Source organism: Mustelus asterias, chromosome 27 (assembly GCF_964213995.1).
Source record: "Mustelus asterias chromosome 27, sMusAst1.hap1.1, whole genome shotgun sequence".
Lineage (NCBI taxonomy): Eukaryota > Metazoa > Chordata > Chondrichthyes > Carcharhiniformes > Triakidae > Mustelus > Mustelus asterias.
Window position 1 is genome coordinate 28,556,466 of NC_135827.1, and position 12,199 is coordinate 28,568,664.

Sequence of the window (12,199 nt, forward strand, 5' to 3'; positions counted from 1 at the left end):
CTACTCTGATGAGACCCTCCCAAAACCTCTTTCCTCACATTGACCAGCACGTTGATAGAACATAGAACATAGAACATTACAGCGCAGTACAGGCCCTTCGGCCCTCGATGTTGCGCCGACCAGTGGTACCAATCTAAAGCCCCTCTAATCTACACTATTCCAATATCATCCATATGTTTATCCAATAACCATTTGAATGCTCTTAATGTTGATGAGTCCACTACTGCTGCAGGCAGGGCATTCCACGCCCTTACTACTCTCTGAGTAAAGAACCTATCTCTAACATCTGTCCTATATCTCTCACCCCTCAATTTAAAGCTATGTCCCCTCGTGCTAGCCAACACCAGTGATGGTTGGCCATGACCCACCTGATTTTCCAGCAGCCAACAGCTGCAATTTCTCTGCTGGAAAGTGAAACAGTGACATGTCAATGAGACCCACATGTTAAACTGCCTCAGTCTCAAGTTTTCACTCAGCGAGGGGGCGATCACACTCCATTCCCTAAAAGTTCCAATTTTCCAAATCTCTTCCCGCACCTAGTGGTGCATTAAGGCAGACTTTTGTCTATTTCCGTAGCTAGTTATTCCGGGAACAGGTCACTAGTCTGTCGCCAGAGACTTATAGCTTGAGGGGCCACTCCGCATCAGGTGAGGCGCCTCTCCTGCTCTTACCGCTAGACAACAGTATGTTTGGAAGGATTTGCAGGTTGACATGCAACCTGTTTGACCCCCATTATGAATGCACCTTCCCTGGCCATCGAGTCCTGGGGTGGGACCCCAACCCAGAGCTTCTGACTGAGAGGCAGGGACGCAGGGAGGCAGAGTAGCAGCGACCTGTTCGAGGATACTACCCATCACCCCACATGATGTCCATCACCCAAAGTACCTGCATGGAGTTAAATTTGGGACCCTTAAGTTTCAGTCAGGACTGCCACTCACGATGCAATAAGGTATCGCTCGGTCATCAGCTTTGTAATTAGATATGGAAGAGGGCTGTGATGAACAAATGTCCCCTCAGTACAGGAGACAGGTATTTGTGTTCAGAAATGAAGTGATGCACTAAATCATGGAATCCCTACTGTGCAGAAGGAGGATGTTCAGCCCATCGAGTCTGTACCAACCACAATCCCACCCAGGCCCTATCCCCATAACCCCAAGCATTTACCCTAGCTAGTCCCCTGATACTAAGCGGCAATTTACCATTGTCAATCCACCTAACCCACATATCTTTGGAATGTGGGAGGAAACCGGAACACCCGGAGGAAACCCACGCAGATACGGTTGGAACATGCAAACTCCACACTGTCAATGATCCGAGGCCGGAATTGAACCTCAGTCCCTGGCGCTGTGAGGCAGCAGTGCTAACCACTATGCCAGCATGCCGCCCCACTGTAGACCACCAATGTAGACAATCAATGTTTGAGGACATTGAATCCATTGAAAAATATTGGTAAGGCCACACTTGGAGTACTGTGTACAGTTCTGGTCACCCTATTATAGAAAGGATATTATTAAATTGGAAAGAGTGCAGAAAAGATTTACTAGGATGTTACCAGGACTTGATAGTCTGAGTTATAAGGAGAGGCTGGACAGACTGGGACTTTTTTCCCTGGAGCATAGGAGGTTTAGAGGTGATCTTGTAGAGACCTATAAAATAATGAGAGGCATAGATAAGCTAAATAGTCAACATCTTTTCCCAAAGGTGGGGAGTCCAAAACTAGCGGGCATAGGTTTAAGGTGGGAGGAGAGAATACAAAAATGGCCAGAGGGGCAATTTTTTCACTCAGAAGGTGGTGAGTGTCTGGAACAAGCTGCCAGAGGTCGTAGTAGAGGTGGGTACAATTTTGTCTTTTAAAAAGCGTTTCGACAGTTACATGGGTAAGATGGGTATAGAGGGATATGGGCCAAATGCGGGCAATTGATTTGATTTGATTTGAGAGTTGTAGCGGGCATGCTGAATTTCCTTCATCTCCTGAGAAAGTAGAGGCGTTGGTGGGCTTTCTTAACTATAGTGTTGGCATGGGAGGACCAGGACAAGTATACAGTGAAAAGTATTGTTTCTTGCGCGCTATACAGACAAAGCATACCGTACATAGAGAAGGAAAGGAGAGAGTGCAGAATGTAGTGTTACAGTCATAGCTAGGGTGTAGAGAAAGATCAACTTAGTGTGAGGTAGGTCCATTCAAAAGTCTGATGGCAGCGGGGAAGAAGCTGTTCTTGAGTCGGCTGGTACGTGACCTCAGACTTTTTTATCTTTTTCTCGATGGAAGAAGGTGGAAGAGAGAATTTCCGGAGTGCATCAGGTCCTTAATTATGCTAGCTGCTTTGCAGAGGCAGTGGGAAGTGTAGACAGTGTCAATGGATGGGAGGCTGGTTTGTGTAATGGACTGGGCTTCATTCATGACCCTTTATAGTTTCTTGTGATCTTGGGCAGAGCAGGAGCCATACCAAGCTGCGATACAACCAGAAAGAATGCTTTCTATGGTGCATCTGTAGAAGTTGGTGAGAGTTGTAGCGGGCATGCTGAATTTCCTTCATCTCCTGAGAAAGTAGAGGCGTTGGTGGGCTTTCTTAACGATAGTGTCGGCATGGGAGGACCAGGACAAGTTGTTGGTGATCTGGACACCTAAAACCTTGAAGCTCTCGACCATTTCTACTTCATCCCCGTTAATGTAGACATTGGCTAATTGGGACTAATTGAATGGTAAAAACTGGGCAGCATGGACAATTTGGACCGAAGGGCTTGTTTCCATGCTGTAAACCTCAATGACTGTATGAAAGGCACCATGAGATGATTCTCCTTTCCTTCTTGGAAGCTGGAATTTAGATGGAAGGATCTGAATCTTATTGGAGCAATGAAACTACTCTCAATAGCGTTCAGCAGTCTGAGATTTCATTCACATGTTATTCCTGACACAAGGTTGAGTTCTACCCAACTTGCACAGGCTGCAGAGTGGAGAGATTTAAACAGGATTTCTGTAAACAACTCAGTTCAGAGAGAGTTCAGCTTCCATCCTGTACAATAAAACACTTGCAGTGAACTGTAATTAGATATAATCTGGGACACTGCTAACCCAGAGAGAAGTTGCTGTTGAAATGCCAGAAAGTGAATCATTTAGGATCAACGCTATCAAAACTAAATTTGATCTCCCCTCTCAACAGTTTTTCTTCCACTGTTCTGTTTTATTTTGTCCTGATTTTTAAGATTTATTGCACTTTCTTTTTTCTCCAGTTCCCACATTGTTTTTCTCGAGAAAACAAGCTGGTAACCAGCTTCCAGGCATCACCAGATGTCAGTGTTTAGTTTTTCCTCTTGGGGGTTGAGAGAGTGACCAGAGGAAGAAAGACTTGCATTTATATAGCGCCTTTCACAACCTCAGGAATTCCAAAAATGCTTTCCTGCCAATGATGCACTTTTAGGAACCACGGTAGCTAATTTGTGAATCGTAGAATCCCTACAGTGCAGAAGGAGGCCATTCAGCCCATCTCTCACCCTGCACCAACAACAATCCCACCCCGGCCTTATTCCAGTAACCTCACGTATTTACCCTGCTAGTCCTCCTGACACTAAGGCGTAATTTTAGCATGGCCAATCCACCTAACCTGCAAATCTTTGGAGTGTGGGAGGAAACCGGAGCACCCAGAGGAAACTCAAGCAGACATGGGGAGAATGTACAAACTCCACACAGACAGTTGCCCGAAGCTGGAATCGAACCCGGATCCCTGGCGCTGTGAGGCAACAGTGCCAACCACTGCCACCGTGCCGCCCATAACAAGAAACTCTCACAGTCAATAACAGCGAAAATAAAATACTTGCATTTATATAGCGCCTTTTACAAAGAGGACATCTCAAAGCGCTTTAAAGCCAATTAAGTATTTTTGAAGTGCAGTCGCTGTCCTAATGGATGAACTGCAGCAGCCGATTTGTGCACAGCAAACTCCCATAAACTGAAATGACTTAGTCACCAAATAACTTGTGTTTCCGTGATGTTAGCTAAGAGACAAATATTGGTCAGGATGCCAGGGATAACTGCCCTGCTCTTCTTCGCAAATAACGCTGCAGGATCTTTGACTTCCACTGGAGGGAGAAAACAGGAGCCTCAGTTTAAGGCCTCATCCAAAAGATGGCACCTCTGGCAGTGCTGCAATCCCTCAATGCTGCCCTGGAGCAGTGGCCTACTTTGCTGCACTTAAGTCCTGGAGTCAGGCACTCTGCTATTTTGCGATTCACAGGCAAGTGTGCTACCAGCTGAGCCACGGTTAATGGTCCAATGTAATGGTCAGATAATCTGTTTTAATGAGGCTTGTTGAGGAATCAATACTGGCTTGGATACTTGGGCCAAGAACCCTGCTCTTTTTGGAAATATTGTGGGACCTTTTATAAACATGTGGGAGGGCCAGGTATTATCATTTCATGGCCTGCCGCAGTGAATTATTGACAGAGATGATTTTAATGCTATCAGGATGATAAATTCTCCATACAGCCTGGAAATGAGCCGTGATTGTAAGGATCTATACTTAATCCACGCGCAAACTAGTTTCAGTTCATGACAATTAACTGCACTGCAGCGAGGGAAGGTGGAGAATTAATGGGTGGCATGGTGGCACAGTGGTTAGCACTGCTGGCTCACAGCGCCAGGGACCCAGGTTCGATTCCCAGCTTGGGTCACTGTCTGTGTGGAGTTTGCATATTCTCCCCATGTCTGCATGGGTTTCCTTTGGGTGCTCCGGTTTCCTCCCTAAATCCAAAGATGTGCAGATTAGGTGGATTGGCCATGTTAAATTGCCCCTTAGTGTCAGGGGGATTAGCAGGGTAAATGCAGAGTGTTAGGGCCTGGGTGGGATTGTTGTTGGTGCAGGCTCGATGGGCTGAATGGCCTCCTTCTTCACTGTAGGGATTTTATGATTCCATGATTCCAGAGGCTGCCACAGACCCATTGATTTATCCTGCAATTTGGAGGTCTGATGTAAGTAGGGTTAGCCACTGCCCCATCGTGCTCCTGCAGTTGAACAGCCCCGTTAGACTCACACATGAAGAAGGGACACTTGAGGACAGCGACTGGGGGGCATCCACCAACCCCCTTGTCACCAGTCTGCACATCAGTGCAGAGAGAAAACTGGGCCGAGATGAAAATAAGGAACTAAATTCAAATTCAAGCCTTCCCGGTTCAATTCGGTCTGAGTTGAATTTTGCTCTCGATCGTTCATAGATCATAGAATCCTACAGTGCAGAAGTCATTGGCCCAAGTCTGCACCAACCACAATCCCACCCAGACCTATCCATAACGCCCCATGCATTTTACCCTAGCGAGCCCCTCTGACACTAAGGGGCAATTTAGCACGGCCAATCCACCTAACCTACACATCTTTGGACTGTGGGAGGAAACCGGAGCGCCCGGAGGAAATCCATGCAGACAGTGACCCAAGCTGGGAATTGAACTTGGGTCCCTGGCGCTGTGAGGCAGCAGTGCTAACCACTGTGCCACCCCCCCCCCCCCCCCCCCCCCCCTCCATTGTGGGAGATAATACTGTCATTTTGGAGAGTCAGTGAAATACTAGCCATCGCTCAAGATTTTAAAAAGTTGTATTTCATGAATTAGCAGGGTTGCCCACAGAATTACTATCAACATTGTGACTCAGTCACTGACAAGCAATCAATTAAAAATTCAGATTTATTTAAATAAAATAAATAAAAATGAGAGATAATTGCAGTCTGTCAGGAGTGGGAGGGCTGGGGGATATTGCAGCTGCATATTGCTGGCACTCCGCTGTCTGACCCTCTTCCGCAGGCATCGTCGCTCACACCGATTGATGTGAAATGAGACTGGGTTGAAGCTGCACTCAACTCAGCCGCATGTTAGAAGTTTCACCTTTCCTTAAAGCAGAAGGTTTCCCCCAGAGAGGCTCATTAAAATGGCACGGACGAATACTGGAGAGTAGCTGATGCAGCAGCGGATCACAAGTGCCTGCTCACTTCTGTTACCCGGCTTCAAAGCCAGCCCACTCTGGCATCAGAGTGCCCCTCACCTTGATCAACAACAGAACAAAGATATTTAATGAAAATGATGTTCCTAAATAAACAAAAAAACTTGAACGCGTGTGAACAGGCAGAGTAATTTCAGCCCCTCAAGTCTGTTCTGCCATTGAATCAGATCTGACCTGTACCTTAACTCTATTCAACCCAATACCCTTATCTAACAACAGTGTATCAATCCGAGTTTTAGCATTTCCACTTGAGCTAATCACAACAGCTTTTCAAGGGAGAATGTTCCAGATTTCCACTGTAGAATCATAGAATCCCTACAGAGCAGAAGGAGGCCATTCGGCCCATCGAGTCTGCACCGACCACAATCCCACCCAGAACTTATCCCTGTAACCCCATGTATTTAAGGAGAAGACAAAGGAGAAGACACCTTTGACAAAGGGTCTTCTGGACTCGAAACGTCAGCTCTTTTCTCCCCTTACAGATGCTGCCAGACCTGCTGAGATTTTCCAGCATTTTCTCTTTTGGTTTCAGATTCCAGCACCCGCAGTAATTTGCTTTTATCCCATGTATTTTACCCTGCTAATCGCCCTAACACTAAAGGGCAGTTTAGCATGGCCAATCAACCTAACTCACACACCTTTGAAGTGTGGGAGGAAACCGGGGCACCCGGAGGAAACCCACACAGACACGTGGGGAGAAAGTGTGAACTCCGCACAGACAGTGACCCGAGGTCAGAACTGATCATGATCACTGGGTGACTCAAAATGCTTTGCAGCTAATGAAGTAGTTTTATTTTTGTTTTAAGTTTGTTTATTATTGTCACAAGTAGGCTTATATCAGCACTGAAATTAAGTTACTGTGAAAATCCCCTAGTCGCCACATTCCTGGCGCCTGTTCGGGTACATTGAGGGAGAATTTAGCATGGCCAATGCATCTAACCAGCACGTCTTTTCGGACTGTGGGAGGAAACCGGAGCACCAGGAAACCCGTGCCTACACAGGTGGAATGTGCGAACTCCATGCAAACACTCACCGAAGGCTGGAATCGAACCTGGATCCCTGGCACTCTGAGGCAGCAGTGCTAACCACTGTTCCACCATGCCACCCCATATGAATAAGGGCTATCTGAAAAGCCTGGCTCAAACTTTAAGTTTATGACTTCCTCTCTGCAGACCTCCTACCACAGGAAATAGTTTTTATCTATCTACCCTGTCCTTTAATTATCTTAAACACTTCAGTTGTATAATGCCTTTTATTTATTCTCAAAGGAATGTAACCTGTCCTCGTGATTTGATCCTTTGAGCACCAGTCACAGCTTGCTGAATCTGCGTTGCTCCTGGGGTCGTCAGCCCCTCCAGGATCGACCAAGTGTCTCAAGGAACTGAAGATCAATCTCCAAGTTACTGTTGTGCGCACATCTGGAGAAAGGTGATTGAGACATGAATAGATATTGCTTTTGCGCATCATTTTCTTTCAACATTTCTCTTTACCAGACACAAAAATATTGAAAATGGTGGGAGGTTTGGGGGGGTGGGGGGGGGGGGGGGGGGGGGGGGGGGGGGGGGGGGGGGGGGGGGGGGGGTTGGTGCCGGGGTGGTGGGGTTGGAAGTTGTCTGGCTTACAGTCAAGCATTATCCAATGGGGTAATGAGTCTTTTTGCCATCCAATTGGTGTAGGCAGGCTGTGCGTCCACAAGGATGAATGTGTTGGCTGGCTAATGCCTGGAGAGTGAGGTAAAGTCATTTGGGGTGCAGCATGATGGCACAGTGCCTCACAGCGCCAGGGACCCCAGTTCAATTCTGGCATTGGGTCACTGTCTGTGTGGAGTGTGCATGTTCTCCCGTGTCTGCGTGGGTTTCCTCTGGGTGCTCCGGTTTCCTCCCATACTCCAAAGATGTGCGGGTTAGGTGGATTGGCCATAGTAAAAAATGTGGGGTTACAGGGATATGGTGGGGGGAGGGCCAGGGTAAGATACACTGAGTCTCTGCAGACTCGATGGGCTGAATGGCCTCTTCTGCATTGTAGGGATTCTATGATTCTATAGTATTCAGGATGTTGCTGGATGATTGTGCAGGAATATCAAAGTCTGTTAATAAATGAAGTCTGGTCACTGTAGCCAAATGTCCTCACTACTCTTCACAAACTTTGTTTCATTACAGAGAGAAGTTACTTTTTCCTGAAGTGAATTCCCTTCATGAAAGTTATATCTCTAATTCAACTTGGATAGGATTTTTTTAAAATAATTTAAAGTGTTGGCTGGTTGCAAAGTAGATGTTTGACGATAACAGATAGCATGATGAGACCATAAGACATAGGAGCAGAATTAGGCCACTCAGCCCATCGAATCTGCTCCACCATTCAATCATGGCTGATATTTTTCTCATCCCCATTCTCCTGCCTTTTCCCCATAACCACTGATCCCCTTATTAATCAAGAACCTATCTATCTCTGCCTTAAAGACACTCAATAACCCGGCCTCCACAGCCTTCTGCGGCAAAGAGTTCCACAGATTCACCACTTCTCTGGCTGAAGAAATTCCTCCTCATCTCTGTTTTTAAAGGATCGTCCCTTTAGCCTGAGGTTGTTCCCTCTGGTTCTAGTTTTTCCTACTGCTGCAAACATTCTCCACATCCACTCTATCCAGACCTCACAGTGAACCTCCTCTGGACCCTTTCCAAGGCCAGCACATCCTTCCTTAGATATGGGGCCCAAAACTACTCACGGTACTCCAAGTGAGGTCTGACCAGGGCCTTATACAGCTTCAGATGTACATCCCTGCTCTTGTATTCGAGCCCTCTCGACATGAAGGAGGCAAGGACTGGGATTGCACATTGAGCATGAAATCGCTACAACAGAAATAATTTTTGTTTCAGTGCATTTCACTGATGCTATGGGAGACTACAGTGACTTGACCATGCCTTAACTTGTGGTTGAGCCACAAAGACAAGCACCCATCCTCTTACTCTCCAGCTGAGACTAATTCGAGGCACCTTTACTTATTCGACCAGGTTCGTCCTTCTGATTTTCCACCACTTAACTGTCAACTGTTCTGCACTCCAAGGCAGTACTGAGGGGTGTGCTATCTTTCAGATGGGCTGTTAAAACTGAGGTGCCCTCTGTCTCCTCAGTTGTAGGTTTTTTTAAAAATCGCCCGATACTATTATGCAGAGTAAGTAGTCTCACAACACCAGGTTAAAGCCCAACAGATTTATTTGGTAGCACGAGTTTTCGGAGCATTGCCCCTTCATCAGGTGAGTGAAGACTTCGGTTTGCAAACAGGGCATATATAGACACAAACTCAATTACAAGATAATGGTTGGAATGCGAATCTTAACAGGTAATCAAGTCTTTACAGGTGCAGACAATGTGAGTGGAGGGAGGGTTAAGCACAGGTTAAAGAGGTGTGAATTGTCTCAAGCCAGGACAGTTAGTGAGATTTTGCAAGCCCAGGCAAGTCGTGGGGGTTACAGACAGTGTGACATGAATCGAAGATCCTGGTTGAGGCCGTCCTCATGTGTGCGGAAGTTGGCTATCAGTCTCTGCTCAGCGGTTCTGCGTTGCCGTGTGTCATGAAGGCCACCTTGGAGAACACTTACCTGAAGATCAGAGGCTGAATGCCCTTGACTGCTGAAGTGTTCCCCCATCATGACTATTATGCGGAGAAGGATAGTTCTCCCAATTGTCTTGACCAGTATTTATTTTCATTAGGGGTCAGTCCTACTGAGACTACTTACAATCTGTATAAATGATCTTCAAGCAGGGACAGAGTGTAACATGGCAAAATTTATGGTTGATACTAACATAGGTGGGAAAGCAGGCAGTTATGAGGAATTAAAGATTCTACAGATGGATAGAGATAGGCTAGGAGAATGGACCAAAATTTGGCTGATGGAATTTAATGTGGATAAGTGTGACGTTATCCATTAATACTTGAAAGAGAATGAAATGCAAGAATATGGAGGAAGTGCCAGATACTTATTGGATCTCTCTTCAATGGGCCTCCCTTACTGTTGTATGATGCAATGAGGTAGCATTGTAAGATTCTTCTCCAATAACATTGTGTGCAGCCAATACACTAATTCTCTGAGTCATTGTGTTTTTGGAGGAGATGTTCGGGATGTTGTACAGGGTGTGGGAGAGGGGATTCATACAAATTACTGCCTCCCACTTGCCTCTCTGATCAGTAGTTGAATACATTAAAAATCCCAGCAGGTACATGTAACATTAAGTAATATGTATCAGCAGAACCAACTTTGTAGAATAAGTGAAGCAGTGCATGTGACTTCGGAGCTCCAAGGGAGATTGATTCCTTTCCTGCAGTTGGAAGCTGCGTAAATGGTTACTATATTAATGTGTTGTTGGATTACTAGCCACATCTTCCCTATTTGTGGACAAGTCAAGTTCTTATCACACTCATGTGCCGAATAACTTTGGGGTTCACATTGCTGACCTGAACAGATAAATACTCACATTAGTGAATCTCTGTAGCTGTGACGTGTGTGTGCATGTGTGTGTTATCTGCATGTGTGTGTGTATGTGTTTGTATGTGAGTGTGTGTATGTCTGAGATTCCTGGGATGACAAGATTATCGTATGAAGAGAGATTGGATCGACTGGGTTTGTATTCACTGTAATTAAGAGTGAGAGGGGATCTAGTTGAAACGTATAAAATTCTGACAGGGCTGGACAGACTGGATGTAGGTATGTCATTTCCTCTGGCTGACGGGTGTCTAGGAAAAGGGGTCACAGTCGCAGGATACAGAGTAGATCATTTAGGATTGAGGTGAGGAGAAATTTCTTCACTCAGAGGGTGGTGAACTTGCGGAATTCTCTACCACAGAAGGCTGTGGGGCCAAGTCACTGAGTATATTTAAGAAGAAAATAGATAGATTTCTAGACTCTAAAGGTATGAAGGGGTATGGGGAAAGTACGGGAGTATGGTGCTGAGATAAAGGATCAGTCATGATTATATTGAATGATGGAGCGCACGTGAAGGGCTGAATGGCCTTTTCCCACTCCTATTGTCTATGCTTCTATATTTCTATGTCGGTGCTGAATTCCATCAGTGGTGTATATTAGACTTCCAGGAGTCAGGCCCACTCGAGCAGAAGCAATTTTGCATTCTATATGGGGCATTAAGAACATACGATCGAGTGTTCGAATTCAGTCTCTCAAGCCATTTCCGCCATTTAATTAGATCACAACTAATCTGTATCTTGGCTTAATTTACCTGGCTTACTTTGATATCACTAGATACCCTTAACTAACAAAACTCTGTTGATTTTAATCCTTAGCCACCTTGGGATGCTTTATTCCATCAATTGTACGATGTAAATGTAAGTTGTTGTTGAGAACTCTAATGGTCTAAACTGATGGAGAGAGCGTTCAAGATTTTTACTGCCCTTTAAGAAAAAGTGTTTCTTGACTGTAACACACTTGAACAGAATGGACTTTCAATTCAGCTCTGAAAATCCTCCTGTTGAAAAATGATGCCATTGTGAATAAGCAACAAGTTCGACCTGTCTTGTTCAATGGATAGCAGAAATAAATGGCTGCCCAGACAGTTCTTAATAGGGAGAAACAATTATTGACTTAGGCAGTACATTTAACAAGCAGTTTGATAATTAAGGTTACTTTATACAAATGACCTCATCTTGTCGCACGTAATTGTGGTTTACATTTAAATGATGTACTTTAAAGACTATTAGGACATCTAAACCACCCCTTAATTTGTTCAAATTAATTTCTTTTTCAACTGTCATTTGGATATAGGCTAACAGAACAAATGATGCATTTATAATTTGGAAACTTTTATATAGGATCGTTTTCAAGTTTTGTCAACAATATGACAAAGCTATAGGATTGAGATGAACAAAAATGGACTGGAAAAAAATGATTATTTGCAAATTGACACAAAACCATTTTTTTTTGCCTGCTTCCTCCTATCCTGAGAGCTTTGGCTTGAACTAGGCTTAGTCTAGATGCACAGCTCACTCTTCTGTACCTCCAGGGAATGAGCCCGGCCAATTAGTGTTTGGTATTAGTCGCAAATTACATTGAGATACTGCCATTAATATAGTGAAATGTCCCAAGGTGCTTCACAGGAGCATTTCAAGCAAAATTTGAGTCACATAAAGAAGTATTAGGACTGATGACCAAAGGTTTGGTCAAAGAAAGTCATCGTGAAAGAGCGATAGAAAGATTTAGGGAGGGAAT